The 20,065-nt window shown below is 48.2% G+C and overlaps 1 long non-coding RNA gene across 1 annotated transcript; it reads left to right on the top strand.

Moving 5' to 3' along the window:
* Nucleotides 1-4,491: 4,491 nt before the first annotated feature.
* LOC110132361 (uncharacterized) lies at nucleotides 4,492-5,615 on the top strand. The gene is made up of 3 exons (XR_002312445.2): nucleotides 4,492-4,634; nucleotides 4,924-5,026; nucleotides 5,502-5,615. It is a non-coding gene; the product is annotated as an uncharacterized lncRNA (long non-coding RNA).
* The last annotated feature ends 14,450 nt before the right edge of the window (nucleotides 5,616-20,065 follow it).

The following is a 20,065-nucleotide window of genomic DNA, read 5'->3' as shown; positions in this document are numbered from 1 at the left end:
CTTGGAAAGTCCCATGGACAGAGGAGCCTGGTGGGCCAGTCTGTGGGGATTGCAAAGAATCGGACACGACTGAGTACGCACACACAGTTATGTAATGATGGAGTCCAGTTTGTCCAGTATTTTCCCATCTCTTCTCCCACTTTATCAGAACTGCTCCCTGAGGGAGAGGATGGTGGGGAGTAAGGTAGTCTCTCCATTTCACATCTGGGAGACTGAGTCCCAGAGAAAAGGAGGAATTTACTAAGTACTCCCAATTCAGGAGAGTTTGCCCTCTTAGCCCAAGAGCTCAGGGAAACCTCTTCCCATTCCCTGTTTGTGCATTGTGGAAGGGGTGCATGAATGGGAGAGATTGGCCCCCAAGGGTAGACACCCTTGTGGTTAACCAAGCCACATCAGGCATGCCCCAGTGCCAATCCACTTGCCCACCAGAAAAGCAGCCACACCCCCCCTCCCCTCAGTATGACAGGGACATTCCTCTCCCTGGGTTTCACCAGCCTCAAGACAGGAAACCAAGTGGGTTTACGGGTTTACAAGCTGATGAGACAAGAGACAAAGGCTCATTAACCCACTCCTCTTGGTCCTCTGGAAGGCTGCATTCATCAGAGTCTCTCGTCTCACATTTTGTTTCTCCAGTCCTCTCATGGCCATTCATCTGCTGGCTTTGCCAAGGTTCTCAGGCTCCTCTGTGCCCTCATGTCCTTCCTAGGTATCTCTCTTGTCCTTCTGAGGAGACTTAACCATTTTTCCCTTTTTTCATCCATTCATTATCCATCCATATATCCTTTCATCCATCCAAACTTAGAGTTGTTACTATGTTCTAGGACTTACAAGGATGAACATGGGGTGGCCTGCCCTAACAGGCCTTGGTTATTGTGACAGGTCAGCAGCATGAAGAGAAGGGAAAGCATGAGCGAGGGGTTGGAGGGACTGTAATCATGACTGTGTGAGGCTCAGGGCACTCAACCTAGGGCTCAGTCTCTCCAGGAGTTAGCATTGGAAAGGTAGGAACTTGCTCCAGACCGTCAAAGGGAGATGTCTAAGGACCTTCTGCATTTGACATGATGTTTGGGCTTCTCTGAACTGGCAACCTTTCGTGTCAGGGAGAGGAGTTATAGGAGCCCTAATGCCTTAGGAAATGGATATGTCTCCTAACCAGCCTTCTGTCTCAGGAGCCCACCGCTTCATCCATCCACAGAGTGATCCTTAGAAAGCACAAATCAGACCACATCTCTCCCCTGCTCAATGCATTTCTGTGGCTCTCCAGTGCTTTTAGGCTAAAGTCTAAGCTTCTTTGCTTGACCCCATGTTGTCTTTTCCCTTAGAACCCTCTGTTCCAACTTGTTTCTTGTTTCTCTCATGTCACTTCTTTTGCAAGTGATGTGCTGGTCAATCAACTGTCTGGAAGAAATAAAATTAAAAAGCCCTGATTTGTAGCATTTGCCAATTTCTGTGGTGCAAATACTCCCACCATGGCTGATTTCAAGCTGCCAACCTGATTCCCCTGAAAGCAGAATAGGGACGAGATGAGAGGAATGGGTTTTTGGAAGCCCTTCCCTTTTCTCCACCTGGTGTAGGACAGTGTCCAAGATAACTGTGCTGCATCCCCGTATCCCCCTTGAGTCCATGTGACTTGGGTCAGCTATTTAAGCTCTCTAAGCCTCAGCTTTCCCTAATCTAAAATGGGGACAGGGATAATGTCTCCTTAATATGCCATTATAAGAACAAAATGGTAGGATGCATCAGCATGGCTAGTACAATACCTGACACACAGCAAGTTCTTAATAAACTGAAACCATCGTCTCCACCTGTGAGATGCTTCCCCATCCTTCATCCTCAGTTCAAAGCCACCTCTTCCCTGGAGCCTTCTGTGATTTCATCATTGAACTAAGTTACTGATTTTCTACACCAAAGTGCACATTTTATACACCATTGTTTCACATCCTTTTTTTTTTTTTTTTACCAAGACCCTAACGCTGGTAAAGATTGAGGGCAAGAGAAGGGTGCGACAGAGGATAAGATGGTTGGATGGAATTACTGACTCAATGGACATGAGTTTGAGCAAACTCTGGGAGACAGTGAAGGACAGGGAAGCCCCCATGGAGTCACAAAGAGTCGGACATGATGTAGCTACTGAACCAGATTTTATCTTGTAACACGATCATAGGGTCTATAGTCCCACGTCTGGTGCATAATTCATCTTTGTTTTGTCGAGATTGGTACACAAATCTACCTTTAAGGACTACTAGTGAGTTTTTGGAGAAGGCAGTGGCACCCCATTCCAGTACTCTTGCCTGGAGAATCCCGTGGATGGAGGAGCCTGGTGGGCTGCAGTCCATGGGGTCGTGAAGAGTCGGACACGACTGAGCGGCTTCACTTTCACTTTTCACTTTCATGCTTTGGAGAGGGAAATGGCAACCCACTCTGGTGTTCTTGCCTGAAGAAGCCCAGGGATGGGGGAGCCTGGTGGGCTGCCATCTATGGGGTTGCACAGAGTCAGACACGACTGAAGTGACTTAGCAGTAGCAGTAGCAGTGAGTTTGTTCATGAAACAAGTATATGTGTGTTGGGGGGCCAGAGTGGGGTGAGAAGCAGGAATGTGGACGGAAGTGTGTGCCAGTGGTAGGAAGTAGCAGGGAGGGAGGCTCGTCACCTATGTTGGATGGACCAGTGCGTGTACATGACAAGCAAGGATGTCTGGCCAGCTGTGCTCACCTGGACACCCAGGTGGTCCTTATGCCTCAAAGCCAAGAAGGTCACAGCCATCTCGGTTCAGTGGAAGGAGCTGGTTCCCAGGGATGGGCGTGTCTGTGATGGTGAAGCCGGCAGGCTGGTTGTTAGAGAGAAGCCAGCACGGGGCCGTGACCCAGTGGAAAAATAAATCCACATCGTGCCAGACGAGCCTGGTTCCAGGCTGGGCGAGTTAATAAAGTGGCTCTGAGGTGGTTTGGAGCCATGGTGGAGGGGCTGGGGAGGAATTTTCTCATTTCTCGTAAAACCTTAATCAGTGTTAGTCACTTCAAGTGATTACGAGGACTTAAAATAGCCACCAGCAGTGATCCTGAAGGATGGGGCCGAGGCCGCTTTGTTTTCTTTCTCTGGGAAGCGGAGCCGGGCCTGGCAGGGACACACGTCTGTCCCTCACTGGACCACGAGCAATTGTCAGCTCACTGAGGGCAGAGCTGGGGCTGGCTGGCTGGCTGGCCCGTCCCCATGCCTGGCATGTCTCCTGGGACAAGCCCCTGCAGGGAGCCACCCACTGGCTGAGGGGGCCGCTCAGCTCAACGCCGGTTCCGGGGCCACTGCTGTCTCTCCAACACGACTTGCCCCTTGCTTGCTTTTTCCTCTGTTTTCCTCACTAGACTATCAATGCTTTTCTCACTGCTGAATTCCCAGTGCCTTGAGCAGTGCTTGGTAGATGCCAGGAGCTCAGTGGAGGGACAGATGAGATGGGAAACCATCTTCCAATGATGCCACTAGGATAGTCACGAGGTCACTGGTATCACTGTGCCCACAGGCCTGCCCTTCAGACCTGGCTCAGGCCAGGCAATGTTCTCCTCCTCCTGCCCACCCCGGGGACTTCTGGTAATGTCTGGAGGCACTTTTGATTTTTATAACTGGCTGGGGAGAGGGTGGGGATGGTACTACTGGCATCTAATAGGTGAAGTCAGTTTCGTTTTGTTTGAGTCGCTACGTTCTGTCCGACTCTTTTTCCACCCCCATGGACTATAGCCCACCATGCTCCTCTGTCCATGGGATTTCCCAGGCAAGCATCCTGGAGTGGGTTGCCTCTTCCTCCTCCAGGATATCTTCCCAACCCAGGGATAGAGCCCACATCTCCTGCATTGCAGGCAGATTCTTTACCACTGAGCCACTTGGAGATGCTGCTACACAACCTCCAGGGCACAGGACAGTCCCCTGCAATGAACCCTTATCCAGTCCCAAGTGTTCATAGTGCAGAGGCTGAGAAACCCGCTCCACATGGGGTTGGTAGTGCGATGTACGAAAGACTGGAGAATCATTACTTTCAGATGATGTAATAATGACTAGCATGTTTTATTTACAAGATAAAACTCTACCTTTTTGTTTCAACGATACAATACTGGGCCTGAAGGTGATGGCAATCCCCTGGGATGGGGTAGGGCTGTGTCTGTGAGAATTCAGTGAACATTCAAGGCCTTCAGCATGACACCCAAGGGGCCCTTGGACAGCAGGGAGATCAAACCAGTCAGTCCTAAAGTAAATCAGCCCTGAATGTTCATTGGAAGGACTGATGCAGAAGCTGAAGCTCCAAAACTTTGGCCACCTGATGCAAAGAGCTGACTCACTGGAGAACACCCTGATGCTGGGGAAGATTGGAGGTGGGAGGAGAAGGGGACGAGAGAGGATGAGATGATTATATAGCCTCACCAGCTCTGCAGCCCATGAGGTCACAAAGAGTCGGACACCTCTTACTGACTGAACAATATCAACAACCACCAAAGGGCCTGGCTGGCCACAATGAACCACTTCTCATGTCGGCAGGTGGTTTCTGCCATGTCCTTTCTGCTGCCTGCTGTCTGGCTGGTTAGGGAGCCAAGAGAAGATGCTTATAAGGTTGGGACCTGGGCTGCGGGGAGGATGCTCCACCCTAGCAGGTGAGATACAGGGCTGGGAAGCCCTGTACATGCAGATTCAAGTCCCATTCAGCCCTTTCTGCCTGTCTGAGCTTTGGCAAATTTCTTTAGTCTTTCTCTGGCTCAGTTTGCCTTGCTAGGAGCTGCGGCTTCCCGAAGAGGCTGTTGTAAGGATGAAATGAGATGATGAGAGTCTTGCTTAAGATCCTGGCTGTGGCGTCCCAGTAACCAGAGTGTGGTGTCCCAGCTCTGCCACTCACTGCGTGACTCCAGGCAAATGGCTCGAGTTTCTGGCCTTTTCTGGTTTCAGGGGACCTGGAAGTACCTGCCTCAGCGTGTCGTTCTGAGGATTTCACTGCAGCAGCGCATTGAAAGGAGCCCAGCCCATGAGGAGTGCTCAGCCTGTGCCACCGGTATGCTCCCAGGTCCTAGCATGGAGCCCGGCACACAGGAAGTGCCCTGAGTGTTAATTCCTTCCATCCTCGCCCGGGTCAGCCATGGCCCCTGGGGGGAGCCTTGGTCCCTGCTGGGACCTTTCTGTTTATGCAGCCTGCCTTCTGCCCCAGCCTCTGCCCGGGTGGCCAACCCGGGTCAGGGCAGGGCCTGGAGCCAGGCGGGCCTTCAGCTTTCAATTTCTGCCACTCCCCCTTCCCTTCCTTGGCCCATTCCATCTCGATTAGCTTCCTGGCCCGCCCCATCTCTTCCTCTTCCCCTTTGAAATCCCTGCCGCTGTCCCGGGTCCCTCCAGACACTGCACAAAGGCGTCTTGGATTCCAGCGTCAGCCCCAGAGGCCAGCCCAGTAATTCAATTATGGTGGGGAGGCTTTCTCCTTTCTTTCCCCCCCTCTTCCTCTCCCTTCCTTTCTTCCCGTCTTTTTTCTTTTTTAGATCAAAAACCAAAAGACAGACATTGTGACCCTCAGAAGATGCTGGGACTGAAAATTCCCTTCTCGGCTCCAGGCCCCTCAAATGAAATACCAAGAATTTTCTCCCCTCGGAACACGTGTGCAGCATTTGATGTGTGTTCTTTGTCTGGGGCTTCTTTCTGAGGCCTCCCGCCCAGAGCTGGGGACCCATACAAGTGTTCCACCAGAGGCACGATGGCGGTGCCCTTTGTCTGCCCAGCCTAGACTCCGGCAGCCCTTGGCTGGGCTCAGGAAGAAATACCGTCTCTTATAAGGCATTGCTCATTTCTGAGCTTGGCATGTATTTTTTTTTGCAGCCTCCACACATGTGAAGTGTGTGGATGGGATTGTCGCCTGGAAGAAAGCAGTTTGGAGGGATGGGGGACAGGGTGGTGGTCCTGGCCAGGATCTGGCTCTTCCGTGCCAGGTGATGGAGGCAGGTCACCAGCTCTTGCTGGGTCTTGCTCATCAGTGGATTTCAGTTCTGTCTGCAGTTCGGCAGATGTGGGCTTAGAGTCCACCAGGTTCCCAGTTCCATGCTGGGGTCTAGGGACAAAAACCTACCTAAAAACCCCATGTCCCAGACCTCCATGAGTTTGGAGAGAATAGTCTTGGAAGCCCTTTCTGGCTCTGGTGTCCTAGAAGCAGCCAAGAGAGGCTCAGAATAGACACTCGAGCTGACTTAGCCAGATGTTCCCAGGAGACCAGGTGGCAGGGGTAGAAGATTTTCTGTTGCTTTTTAAAGGGAATTTTCAGAAACAGAGTCTTAGAGGCGAAAGGTCTCTGAGTATTCAGCTGTTCCAATTCCTCTCCAGCGCAGAAAGTCCTCAAAAACGTGGAGGTCAGGGGCTCTTCCCACCTTGCCCCAGGGGAGATTGTCACCTCTAGGGGGCAGGCAGCACAGAGCATGGTGGGAGAGCTTGGCCTCTGTGCACCCCCATCGCTCGTCTTGCTTCTGCCCCCAAAGGGCTTCACAGAGAGAGTCTGATCCCTGTTTCCCCAGACAGGTTTGGGAAGATGGTGATCCTGTATTTATACAGGGATCCAAGGAGGAGGCTCGCTTCCTTTTCCAGTCTCAGCTACCCCTTCACAGCTCCTGATTTCTGCATTCGGGGCCCCCAAGGGGACCAAGAATGAACAGAATTGGAAAAACGCCAGGCTGGGCAGGGTAGAGTGGTAAGCAGGACTGGATCCATGGGATAGCTTAAAGATGCAGGAGAATGTTGGGGGTCCAGATGAGAATACCCCAATGGAAGTCGTTCACCAATCCACGGGATTTCCCAGGCAAGGATACTGGAGTGGGTTGCCATTTCCTTCTCCAGGGGATCTTCCTGACTCAGGGAACGAACCCAGGTTTCCTGCATTGCAGGCAGATTCTTTTTTTTTCTTTTGCCATGGACTTTATTGTTTGAATATTTGCAACTATTATTCTATACACAAATGTTAATTTCTTACAAAACTCTGTATTCCATATTGCTTGGTCACTTGACTCTTCGTTTTATGTCACATTTCCATCAAGAACTATTTCCCCCAATCACAGTCTGCCTGACTGTGTGTTGTTGTTCAGTTGCTAAGCTGTGTACGACTCTGCAATGCCGTAGACTGTAGCCCACCAGGTTCATCTGTCTGTGAGATTCTCCAGGCAAGAATACTGGAGTGGGTTGCCATTCCCTTCTCCGTGCAGGCAGATTCCTTCCTGTCTGAGCCTCGAGGGAAGCACACCAATATGGAGGATGGCAGAAAAAAAAGCTGTTTGCAAGGGAGGAGGAGGTCTAGAGGACGAGGGGCCTGTGCCTGTTTCTGCCTCTGAGCTTTTGCTGAAGCTCTTTCCTTCCTTCTGAAACACCCTCCCTACAACGCTGCACACTCACACCTTTCCTCCTCATCATTGTCTGGTTCAAAAGGCACCTCTTCCATGAAACGCACCTAAATCTCCCAGCTGGAAGATGTTTTGTTCTCCTTCAATCTCTCGTTGCATTTTGCCTAGACTGCTCAACAGATCATTTCATTTCATCCTCATACTACTTTAAAAGCGACGGACTATTGTTTAATCACTTTGCAGAGGAGGAAACCCAATCCCAGAGAGATTCTATAATTTTTCCAAAGTTGCAAAACTCATTTATTATATAGCTTCATATGCTCTTTTACCGTGCAGCACCCTGCTCATTATTCGTGGCCCAGGCAGTGTTATTTTTTAAAATGCTTGATACCCATTCCATTGAGGATGACTTAAAATTTTTCAGTCCTTATATATTTGCATTGATGTGTTGTAGTAAAAATATAATCAGCACAGTAGACCTATTATTTTATATATGCTACTGCATAAAATGAAGCCTAAAGAGGTTAAGTGAATTTTAAAAATTCAGAGGATTATTGTGTGTGTGGTGGGGGAGTGAATTTTAAATACTAATTAAATAGTATACAGAACAAAAACTGGATGTGGTTGAGAGATGACTGAAGTTTATGAAACACTGGTTTAAATACATCCATGGTCTACCAAGGTGTTTTTTAAAACTTCAAAAAAATTATGAGGAATGGTAATTATATATTAACTGGAGAAAAATTTAGCAATTGAGATGAGTCAGGAAAGGTAAAATCCTCCACACCACAGGGAGGTGCTGTGTACAGCTAGCCTGTTAGCTTGGTAGGAGCCCAAGCTGAATGTGGGTGGCACAATGGAAGTTCCCTGGCGAAGGTTCCTCGAAGCTACACTTAGAACCTGGCCTCGGGCTGATGCTGAGACCTTTGACTCGGTGGCAACGGCCTGCCCAGTGGCTTGGAGATGCCACCTCCAATGCTGCAGACAGGGGGTCAGGCTTTGGTTTCTCCTATCCGCTGCCCCAGGTCTTCCGTGTAGTCCCCTGAAGCTGGTGCAGACCCCTTCCTTCTGCCCTTACCCTTTGTCAGCTCTTGTACATGAGTTGATTTACATGTATACCATCCTCCTCCAAGCCCTTAAAGCTCTCACGGGTCTGAGACTTGCAGTGCTTTACACACAGCTTGGCACAGAGATTCTGAGTAAAGAAAAATTTTGCATCAGTGCAATTCTGTCTGGAGACCACTTGCAGACCAGATGGCTCCTAGAACCCAATAGGACCAAGAGAAGAAAAAGAAAAACTTGAAGAGTCTTTACTCTCTGCCCTGAGACAGATTGTCTCTGTTTTTTACCATGTAGTCTTCTTGGCTCTCATCTTTTCCTAAAATGTAATCACTGGAAATCTATTAACTATCCATCTATCCATCCATCCATCCATCTATATCTCTCTATTTATTTAGATCCACACGGAAAACAGTATTGTTCCTTTGGAACGCCTGGACATTGAAGGCAAATGGTATAATTTATTATAATGAGCAACTATTATGTTTCTGACCCAAATTAGTGCTTCTTCTAATTTATCTCTTTCAATCTTCACAATTGTCTTGAGATGTCAGATATTCTTCTTCTTCAAGGAAAAGGAAACTGACTCTCAGAATCAGTTGTCCAAGAGGACTGTGTCGATCACGAGTGAGGTTCACCAAGTTTTTTTTGTTGAGTTCCATGGCACAAGGTAGGATTGTACCTCCTTTGGAATTTGCTGGAGCCAATAAAATGTGAGTGCCTCATCCTCTCCCACTGCCCAGGTAGGTGATGGCATTTCAGGTGGCGGCAACTCCATCAGTCTTGGCTCTGGAGGGAGAATATTGGGGAGCGGAGTCTCCGACCGATTTGTAGTGGGCTTGTAGTGTGAGCAAGACATTGTTGTAAGCCCCTGAGTCTTGGGGATGTTAGTTACTGCACCATAGCCCAGCGCTTCCTGAAGCAAATAGTTCCAAAGCCAGTGAGTTGGCAGGGCTGGAATTTGAATCTCAGACTTTCTGATCCTAATGCTATTGCCTTTCCTACTGTCTCCATAGTTCCTGACACCATGTTTTGAGGGCACATGAACTGTCTGATGGTAAGACCTCAGAACTTCTGGTGTATTGATAATGTACACATGGAAAAAGTCACCTCCCTTGCAAGCTCTAAGTTTTCCTGATTTCAGATGAGTGTGCTGCAAGCTCATTTTAGTAGGGAGGGTTGAGTGAATGACTGATAATATAAAAATAACAATAATAAAAGAAGACAACTAAACTGGGTGCTTACAACACATCACATATTTTGTTGAGTACTTTATCTCTTTATCACCACCTTCCACAGCAGTACCTGTTTCATAAATAAAGAAAATTTGAGATTTAGACAGGTTAAGTAACTTGTCCAAGTTGATACATCCTTACAGCATGGAATGGCTTCCTAGCTGTCAAGGCAAAAATGGAAAGAAGTGGGTTATACACTTTTCATTGTTGTTGAAAGGAAGCCTGTTGGCATTTAGTACCAAGGAAAAGTCTGATTTCCCCCAAGAAAATGAAAGTTTTACCTGGATAATTTTGTGAGGAATACTGTGCAGTCCATGACTTTTTATAAAATCTTTTATTGTGAGTAACTTGAAAATTATAAAAAAAATAGTTGCAAGGATAGAACAAAGAACCCTCTGTTGCCCTTCATTCAGATTCACCCTTGTTAACGACATCTGCATCATTTGCTTTATCGGTCTCTCCTTCTGCACATATGACTATTAGTTTTCCAAGTCATTCAAGAATAAGCTGCAAACACCATTCTTCATTCATATTCCAGTTCAGAGTCACACATTACATTTAGTTATAATGTCTATCTGAACTCCTTTAAGCAGTCCCTCGATCTTTTGTTGACATTTTCCCAGAGCAGATTATTTGTAGAGTATCCTTCAATATAGGTTTCTTTGGTGTTTTTTCCATGTAGATCTAAGCTATGCATGTTTGACAGGAATACCACTGAAGTGATGCTGTGTCCTTCTCAGTACATTATATCAGGAGACACATGATACCTGTGTCCCATTCTTGTGGATGGTGAATTTATCCTCTTGAATAAGGGGGTGTCTGCCAACTTCCTTCAATGTCCAGTTTTCTTTCCAGAATAGGTAAATGATTGTGAGGAGATATTTTGAGAGTATGCAAATATCCTATTAATTCTCAAGTTTCACATACTAGTTTTAGTATCAACTGATGATCTTTAGTGCAATGTTTTTAACAGTGGTTTTATCGAAGATAAAAAAGAAAATCCTTTCTAAGACAGTTTCTTATTCAGAACCACTCTGGACATCTGGGATAGCACTTCTGTTCAGAAAGATAATTATCACTTCGCTGGATTGACTGAGGGTTCTTGATATTCCTTGACTGCTAAATTGTCCCAAGAAGGGAGGGGGAAGACTCGGGAAAACTTGGAGTCATTTCAAGCATCTGGGGATAAGAAAAGACTTCTACTCATTCTTGGAATAAGTGACAGAGGAAAGAGAAGTTCACGTTTAGAGAACCAAACCTGATTTATTAATTGGTAAGGATTGATGTAAACAAAATACCAGACTGGGTCTTAAACAACTTAAATTTACTTTCTCAGTGTTCTGGAAGCTGGAAGTCCAAGGTCCAGGAGACCTCTCTCCTTGTAGGTGGCCATCCTCTAGTATGTCCTCACGGGGCCTTTCCTCTGTGTGTACAGAGCTCTTCATCTTACAGAAACATCAGTCATGTTAAACTAGGGAGCCACTTTCTGACTTCCTTTAACCTTAATTACCTTTTTAAAGGTAATTAAGGCTCTTTAAATACAGCCAAATTGGGGGTTAGGGCTTCAACATATGAATTTGTTGGGGGTGGTGCACAATTCAGACCATAGCACTTGGATAGGGAAAAAAGTCAGGAGAACTAAAGAATGATGAAGTGTTGGGCAAGCTCTCTCTACCACCTCTGCCCCATGCACTCAGCGAGCTTGTTCATAACTGCCATGAATGAGCAGTCCTCAGCACAGACCTTCACAGTCCTTCCTCCAGAGAATATGTCCAACTCACTGGCAACCACACGGCGTGCAGACCCATCCTGTCTCCAAATGCTGCGTACCTGAAGGTTCTTCCATGTCATTCTAGATTCAAGAGTGGTGGTAGACAATGGAATCCCAAGGTGCTCCTTGAGGTATCTCCTAAAGAAGTGATGCCTTGATCTAGGGTCTGTGCCACACATTGCCCCTAATCCTGCTTGTATAATTGTGTGTGTCCAGCGGGGCTGACTCATAACTACAGCAGTATTAAACCTATAAGAACCAATCCCTTAGATCTCAAAATGCTTCTTTCTTAAATCTGGCCCTTAGTTCTCTGCACACTTTGCCTATCTATACCTTCTTGGTTGTAATGGATCTGTCTATAAAGAGAAACCCGTCAGATCTAGACACCATGTCTTTCTTCATTGTTAGAGAGATTCCCCTTCTCACAAGTTCCACTATCAGTGAGGTCCTCAGTGAAGGATGGTGGGGAAGGTCCTCTCCATATTCTTAGCTCCTTGAGTATAAAGGGCTCCCCAGTCCCTCAATCCTCTATCTTTCCCATGGCATCAGCTGCAGCCACCCCTGGTCATTTCCCCTGCTTCCAAATTCTGTTGTTCCTCCCTATAGTCCTTCACTGAGTCTGATACAGGAAGCCTAAAGCCCACTTGGGAGCCGTCCCAAGAGTTTTCTCTCCCTTCCGGACCCTCCAGGCTGGTGCCAAGTGTGAGGAGGTGGGGCGCAACTCTCCGCCTTCTTGCAACTCAGCAAATTGAAATTTATGAGTTTCAATCCACATGAAAGTTCCCCCAACTAAGTCTCTCTGGATTCATTCGGAATGCTGAATTAATTTGGAAAATAAGGGGAAAAAACAACTTGGTTTCAGCCCAGCAAGGGATCATGACATGTTACCAAGTCCTGTCACTCCTTTAAATTTTCTTCATCTCCTACTTGAGTACCTCCTTCCAGTCTAACCACAGGTAAAGTGGGGATGGTGGCAAAAGTCTATCCTGTTGTGAGGGTCATGATTCACTCAAGGGAGGGTGCTCACTGAGGAGTCTGGACCATCACCCATCTCTGCAGAGAGCAAGTGAGACTTCAGGGAAAGGACTCTCTCTAAGGGGAGTGTTTTCAGAGTTAGGCAAGCATGAGCCTTGAACTTTGAGGCTGAAAGAGCAAGGTTCCAATTCTTCCTCTGCAGGAAATACACTTTTTGACTGTTGCCTTTCCAAAAAGCCTTGAGGGGAGGGCTAGGGGGAGGACAACAGAAGGGACAACCTCCAAAATTCATCCTGTATCAGCACATTTCTCTCCCGCAATGATCTCACCTGAATTCACTGTAATCTTTCTCCTTTCCTGTTGCAGTTACCACTGGTCACCCACTTCCACTTTTGCTACCCCTTCTCCCCATCCTCAAATCAATTTTTCATGCAGCAGCCAGGATAATCATTTTAAGACATAAATCAGATCGTATCTCCTCTCTGTAAGCCTTCCATTGCTTGTCATCACACTTGGATACAAACCAAACTTCTCACAGGACCTGAACTGAGGTGAACTGAAAGTCACTCAATCATGTTCGACTCTTTGTGACCCTGTGGACTATAGAGTCTGTGGAATTCTCCAGGCCAGAATACTGGAGTGGGTAGCCTTTCCCTTCTCCAGGGGATCTTCCCAACCAACCCAGGGATCAAACCCAGGTCTCCTGCATTGCAGGCAGATTCTTTACCAGTTGAGCCACAAGGAAAGCTCACCGGACCTACTAGGTAATAAAAACTGGCTCCTGCCTTCCTTTCCACCTCATTCCCTCTCCCTGTGCCCCCACACTAGCCAATCTCCTTCCTTCTTCACTGCTCCTCCAATCCCCAGGCTCATTTGCATTGTCTGTTCCCTCTGCCTGCAACCTCTTCCCCTTCCACTTGTCTGGCTCCTTCTGGTCCTCCACATGCTCTTCAAATGCCCCTCGTAAGAGAGGCCATCGCTGAAACATCAATATAAAGAAATGCTCCTGACCCCAACCTGTTTTATTTTCATGGTTATTACCAGTTGAAAAACCATCCCCTCTGTTTTGTTGCTATTGTTTTGCTTATAGTCTGCCTTCCCCACTGAAATGTCGGGTCCATAAGCATAGGAACCCTTCAGATCTTGTATCCCCAGTAGCCAGAATGGTGTCTGGTCCATAGTAGCTGTTCAATCAATGTTTGTTGAATGAATGAATAATCAGAGGGGTGCTGGCAGGCAATGAGACCTCCTCGTCATTATCTGTTACCTCATCTAGAACATGGGGATAATAGCACCATGCTCATTAGGTTCTCTGAGGGTTAGATGAGTTTATAATATGAAGTTCTTAGAACAGTGCCTGCATGCGTGCTTGGCTGCTCAGTCATGTCTGACTCTTTGTAATCCCGTGGACGGTAGCCCGCCAGGCTCCTCTGTGCATGGGGTTTTCCAGGCAAGAATATCGGAGTGTGTTGTCGTTTCCTCCTCCAGAGGATCATCCTGACCCAGGGATCGAACCCATGTCTCCAGCATCTTCCTGCACTGGCAGGTGGATTCTTCATCACTGAGCTACCTGGGAAGCCCTAGAACAGTGCCTAGTGTATAGCAAGCACCAGTAAGTGATAACTGCCAATTTTGTTATTTTAATAGTATTACAATTAGGGTTATGGATGTATTTCCTAACACTGTCTTTAAAGATTTAGTGTCTCACAGGTGCCACAATATCCAGGGGTGCTCTTCTCTCTGAGGAATGTCCTCGAGGCCCCTTGGTGGTGGGAGGCTCCATTTCATCTCCTGGCCTTTGGGAGACTCTGGTAGAGGGTTGGGAAGAGTGTGAGCTATAGTCAAATGTGGACAAATACAGGTCCCAACTCTGTCATTTAATCAGCATTTGATTTTGAGCAACAAATAAGACCTCTCTGAGTCTCAGTGTCTTCGACAAGGAGGTGCTAAGATTTCTCCATTGCTGGAGGGGTTAATGACATGAGCGGGTCCTCAGTAAAGTTCCGTGCCCATGGAGTCCAACTCTGCCCCTGCTGGGAAAAGCATTGATTGGAGGGTGCTGGTCTTCCTGCGATGTGGGACACCTTGGCCCGCTGCCCCTCTGTGTCAGCTCCAGAACTTGCCATCTCAGAAGAAATCAAACATTCCAGGAAAGATGACTCTGGCCATGTTGTTATTGTTCGACAGCTGTCAGAATGTGGCAGGGCCTCCCCATCTCCTGACTGGAGCTGGCTTCCTTCCCCTGTCTCTACCTCTCTCTCCCCGCCCTGGTACGGGCAGGAGAGGTGGGAATCACATAGTAAGGGCTTGCAAATAGCTACTGGCCTGTGGCGAGAACTGGTTTATGCGTCACTGTGGACCACCTGGGGCTTCCCTGGGGGCTCAGACATCAAGAACCTCTCTGCAATGCAGAAGACCTGGGTTCAATCCCTGGGTCAGGAAGATCCCCTGGAGAAGGGCTTGGCAACCCACTCCAGTAATTCTTGCCTGGAGAATCCTATGGACAGTGGAACCTGGGGGGCTACAGTCCATGGGGTCATCACCACTTGGTTGATATCAGTGAGGGTCTAGAGTAAATTCTCTGAGTCTGAGCCAGGTATTGGGTTCAGACCCTAACACTACCATGTAGCTGCATAAGCCCAGAGGGCTCTGGTCACATCAAATTCTACATCAAAGGAGCCTGTGAAGCAGAGGTAACTCCAAAATTGGGGTGTTATATCCCTGGGCTTATATGACCAAACTTTAGTTTCCTCGTCTGTAAAATCAGTGGAGAGATTAAACCAGGCAACATGCAGAAGGAGCTGGGCATCATAGTGGCTCAATAAAGAGCAACCATGCTGATGAGCTCTGCTTCTTTCCGTCGCTGGGTATTCCTGGGATATCTAGCCTGTGTGAGGTCCCCCAAGGGCTCACTTGCTTCTGCCTAGAGTCACTCGCGTCTGCCCCCACTTTGGAGCCTTGTTCTTAAGATCCTCATGAGTAAAAACCCTCCAATATATCTTCCCAGGAGCAGGTACTCAGGGCGGCTTCCAGATCTTTCTCTCTAGCCTCTGTCCCTCAATTCTTCTGACTGTGAGGGGCAGAAAGTCTCCGTCGGGGACCAGTGGTTCTGAACACCTGGGGACGTCTCCCGCCCAGGGAGTTGGAGCAGCAGGGCTCCCCTGGGGCGCAGCAGCGGTCGTGAGATGATGGTGTGGGCCTGATGGAGGCGGGAAGTGCTGTCCGTTTTCATACCTGGACTCTGGCGGTTCCCTCCCTTGGGCCTGTGTGAAAGGTGAAGGGTTGGGGTGGGGGGAGGGCATGACTTCCCTCCCTCTGTTTCTGGAAATGAATCCATGGAAAATCTTGAAGTGGTGTTCCCGCCTCTGGAGCCACTGGGACACCGCAGGCCTCAGGCTGGAGACCGGCTGTGGGAACAGCAGAGACGACAGGATCAAACTGACTTTCTGACACATTTCTGTGGGAAGGCGTCGCCGAGTGAGAAGCCAGCTCCCAGGGCCGAGGGGGAGCTTTCATGTGGCTCCGGGGCTGACACTGGCCCCCTTCACAGGAACGGCGGGCTCTGCCTGGGCCGAGGCAGAGGCCCGCCATGGACTCTGGTGATCCAGGCCCAGGCCATGAGGAAAAGGCTCAATCCCAACTTCTTTCTACCTCCAGTCCCCCGGCATCTGCCTCACCTAAGACTGGGGCAGCAACCTGCCTCCTGGGTTCAAATCTCTTCTATTCACCAGCTTGTGTGACCTTGGAACAAGTTATATAACCTTCTGGGTTTTCATTTTCTCATCTGTAAAAACAAAGATGAGTCAGAAATGAAGCCGACCAGTGGAAAAAAGTAGTGTAAGTTGCTGATTACGGCAATGTTCCAGACACTTACAGGGGTACTGTTTCATTAAAATGTATTATTGTATTGATATAGGTAACATATATTTTTATTTCATTGAATCAGAACAATCCTGCAAGGGAGAGATTATTAAGCCCATTTTACAGATGAAAAAACTGAGGTGGGGGCTTAAGGAACAAACGGATGGTGCGGGGCACAGCCCAGGTGGAAACCAGAGCTGTTGGCCTCCAAAGCTTGTGTTGTTTTTACTACATTCAGAAACCACTCGGCCTCATGCTATTAATGGAAATATAGTTTGCATTCTGTTAATGAAGCTGATCGTGACCACCTAGACCTAATAGCATCCTCATGGCCCTGTCCTTGGAGCCTCTGGGCATCCATGTGGTGGAGACAAATGTCCTCCTTTCACGGGGTGGGTGGGACACTGAGGTCATAAGACCAGAGAAGAGACCCAACAAGGCAAGTGTGTGGGCAGCAGGCTTCCCACTGATGGTGAGATATCCAATCCACTCTTCTTCCCCTGGAGCCATACCAAGCGTGGGAACCAAGGGGCCTTTGGAGAATGCCACCTGCAATTAGGGTGGCCAGGCAGGAGCTGTCTGCCCCTTGGCCTTCCTGCAGCCTCTCCAAATAGCCGGGGGGTGACTCATATCCCGTGGGGCACTTCTCTAACTGTCCACAGGTATGGAGGACCTCGCTGGTGACCGTCCCAGGGACTTGATGGAGTCCAGGCCCAAGTGCAAGGAACTGAAAGCCAAGTGGCCCAGAGGAGGTCAGGGAGGGTGGCCGTCTCTGTGCCACTTGCCTGGGACCACCAGAGTTCTGTTTTTCCGTGCAGGGTTGGATCAGCTGAGGTTCAGGCCAGGTCAGTGCCCTGGGGCCACGTGGAAGAATGCTGGGCTGGGGAGACAGACAGAATCAGCCTTGAATTCTAGTTCTGCCGCAAACCAGCTGAGAGACCTTGGTTAGCTGACTGCCCCTCACTGAATCTCAGCTGCTGCTCTGAGAAAAGGGGCAGTAATGGTAACCCTCCACAGGGGTGTCAGAGGACTCCAAGTTGATACTGCTTATTTGGCAGTAAAGAGGTTTCCATATGGATGCACTCAATATTTGCCAGCTGTCACTGTTGCTGTTATTGTCACCCTTGGTCCAATTTCCAGAACCTTCTGCCAGCTCAGAGCCACACAGAAGAGTGGTACCCCGGGCTGCTTTGATGGACAGCCCCAGGTGGGGGGGCCTGAGGGTCTCTTTCCACCAGCATCAGCTCTTATTTGGGGGACCTGACGGACTTCTGGACTTTGGAGTGTCCCCTGTGGAGATGCCAGCACCTGTGATGGGCTGTTATCAGTGAAGCTTTCATTGGGTGATCAAGGGACGGAGTGGTGGCCTTCTGGGGAGGTGGAGTGGGAATGCTGGCTGGCGAGACTTTCTTTCCTCTCTGAGGCCCTTCTTGCCTGGCAGAATCTGGATGGACTGAGGCCTCTATGCGGTGGTGTTTGGGGCCTGGGGTTGAAATGACCCGAGCTGTGAGGCTTTCTCCTTGGTGGGTCCCGGGAGGGCCCCTCTCAGGACATGGTTGTCCTTGCTGCAGAGGTGTGGTACCCTCCACGTTGGCAGAGGACCGCGGGGCTGATTCACAGTGCAGCTCGGGCAAGACGAGGCCCTTCTCTTAGCTTCTGTGCTTCCCTCCAAGCAGTGGGTAGAGTCTCCTTGGCTTCCTCTGCCTTCCTGGGAGAAGCCGAGGGGAGCAGGAGCTGGAGAGCATGCCGAGGGGGACCCAGGACGAGCTCCTGATTCGACTGGGAGAATTGGTGGGTCTCCAGGAGTCCTGGCAGGCAGGCTCATCCACACAACTGAGGGTGGTCAGCGCGCACTCCCGGCCTCTGCCGGGGCTCTGTGCTGTTGGTGGCGGCGCCTGCTCCCTGGGCAAGGAGTGAAGATTAATTAAAGTTGTCAGAGCTTAAGCAAAGTCACTAATGTCAATTTCCTCCCTCTGGTTCTTGCTGTCAGAATAAATTGGATGGTCATTACCTAATACTCAGCCCTGTTTTCCCAATATTTCATGGATGCTGAAATGCTGATGGGAAACAGGGAAGGTGAGGCCCTTCAGAACAGGGCAGAGGGGCAGCTGCATGGGGCTGTGCTGTCCTGGCACAGGCTCCCATCTCAGGCCTCTCTCTGAGCCTGTGGCCTCGGGAGTGGGCTCAGAGGACAGTCCCAGGGGCCAAGAATTGGGCTCTGTCCATAGAGGTCACTGTTCTAATCAATGAGACCAAAGCACCTCTGTTTGCTGACCTGTAAAATGGAGACGCTGTGCTTTAGGTCTGCCTGTCTCCCCAGAGTGTTCATGGGCTCCATTACACCAGGGCTTAGGGTCATTCACCTCTAATCCCCAGGGCCTTATGACACCATGAAGAGGTGGGATTTACTATGTATTTTTTGAACTAACATGTGCAATAATATCAAGCATGGGATAGGTCCAGAAATAGCCAAAAGAATCCTGAGAAAGAACAACAAAATTGGAAGACTTACTCTTCCTGATTTCAAAACCGGCTACAAAGCTACAGCAATCAAAACAGTGTGGTATTGGCATAAAGACAAACACATAGACCAATGGAACAGAACAAAGAACCTAGAAATAAAGGCTCCAATATACTGTTAAATTATTTTTGACAAGTGTGTAAGACCATTCACTGGGGAAAGGACAGTCTTTTCAACAAATATGCTGGGCTAAATGGAGTATTCATCTGCAAAAAATGAAGTTGGACTCTTACCTAACACCATATACAAAAATTAACTCAAAACAGATCAAGGACCTAAATGTTATAAAACTCTTGGAAGAAACCATAGGACAAAATCTTCATGACACTGGATTTGGCAGTGATTTCTTGGATGTGACACCAAAGGCATAGGCAACAATAGGAAAAAAAATAGACAAATTTGACTTTGTGAGAACTTAAAAGTTTTTTTTTTTTTTTACATTAAATGTTACCATCCACAGAGCAAAGCGACACCCCACGAAGTGGGAGAAAATATTTGCAAGTAGTATATTCGATAAGGGGTTAATATCCGGAATATATAGAGAACTCTTAAAATTCAGCAACAGCAAACAAACAGCCTGATTCAAAATGGGCAAAGGACTTGAATGGACATATCTCCAAAGAAGATAAACCAATGGCCAACAAGCACATGTGAAAAGATGTCTTCTTTCCATCACTACTTATTTAATAACATTTTTAACACTAATCATTAGGGAAATGCAAATCAAAACTACAGTGAGAGTTTATACACCTACACCTCACACTGGGACCTCACATGAGAGACCACATCCATCAGGATGGCTGCGGCGTAAAAGGCAAATGAACAAACAGAAACAAGTGATGGAGGGGAGCAGAGAAACGGGGACACGTGTGCACTGTTGGTGAGAGTGCACAGTGGTACAGCTCTGTGGAAAACAGCGTGGAGATTCCTCAAAACATTACAAATAGAGCTGCCATGTGACCCAGCAATTCCTTTTCTTGGTATATTCTCAGAAGATTTGAATGTAGCGTCTCAGAGAGATACCTGTACACCCATGTTCATAGCAGCATTATTCACAACAGCTAAAACAGTGGAAGCAACCCAAGTGACCATCCACCCAGGACTGGATTACCAAAATGTGGTCTATGCCTACATCATTCAGCCTTAAAAAGGACAGAAATTCTGACGCATGCCACTGCATGGGTGAATATTGAGGACATTATGCGATCTGAAATGTCAGTCACGAAAAGACAAATACTGTTCGATTCCACCTACAGGAGGTACTTGGTAGTGGTGGTGGTTTACTTGCTATATCTTTTGCGATCCC

Source organism: Odocoileus virginianus, chromosome 10 (assembly GCF_023699985.2).
Source record: "Odocoileus virginianus isolate 20LAN1187 ecotype Illinois chromosome 10, Ovbor_1.2, whole genome shotgun sequence".
Taxonomy (NCBI): domain Eukaryota; kingdom Metazoa; phylum Chordata; class Mammalia; order Artiodactyla; family Cervidae; genus Odocoileus; species Odocoileus virginianus.
This window is presented reverse-complemented; position numbering and strand designations above follow the sequence as displayed.